This window comes from Solanum tuberosum, unplaced genomic scaffold (assembly GCF_000226075.1).
Source record: "Solanum tuberosum cultivar DM 1-3 516 R44 unplaced genomic scaffold, SolTub_3.0 scf00083, whole genome shotgun sequence".
Taxonomy (NCBI): Eukaryota; Viridiplantae; Streptophyta; class Magnoliopsida; order Solanales; family Solanaceae; genus Solanum; species Solanum tuberosum.
In genome coordinates, this window is record NW_006239015.1 from 1,783,741 (window position 1) to 1,784,439 (window position 699).

Genomic DNA, 699 nt, shown 5'->3' on the forward strand with positions numbered 1-699 from the left:
AAATTAAGAAGCTCATTAATTAATTTATATTAACTCATCTTATTTAAATTTTAGTTGAATTCACCAATTAAATTCTATTAGGCTATAATTGAAATCCATTATTTAATAACAATTCATCCCATCTTTTAGGATTGATTTTGGGCCCTTTTGTTTCACTCCAACAGGCCCAATTCCCATTTCCTCCCAGCCCATTCAATTCCTAGCCCACTAAGAACTCAATGCCTTCAGCAACCCATTCCAATTCACAACCCAATAATTCCCAACACAATAATTCCCAGCGATCCAAACATCATCCCAGCCCATTAACCTACTGACCCGACCCAACCCCTTTTCCCCTTTAATTTCAATACATACAGTAGCGTACATATCCAAAAACAGAACCGACCGCCCCTGCATTCATCATCTTCACACGCCTTCCTCCTCAGAAATCCCAGCAAATACGGAAATCTCATCCAACTACCCTGAAAAACCCATACCCTGCAGACCCATCACCCTCACGTCCCCTTTCCCCCATTTTAAGGGATTATTTTTTTTCAAAGCTTTCGAGGATTGTCTGAAAAAGGGGCAGAAAAAATTCGAAATTTTTTTTTTCAAAATTTCACCCGATTTCCTCCGAATTTCCAGCTATATATTGCTCTCTTTTGATCACTGTTTTGGGGAGGAGAAGGAAGCACAATAATTTCTTATTAGATATTCAAG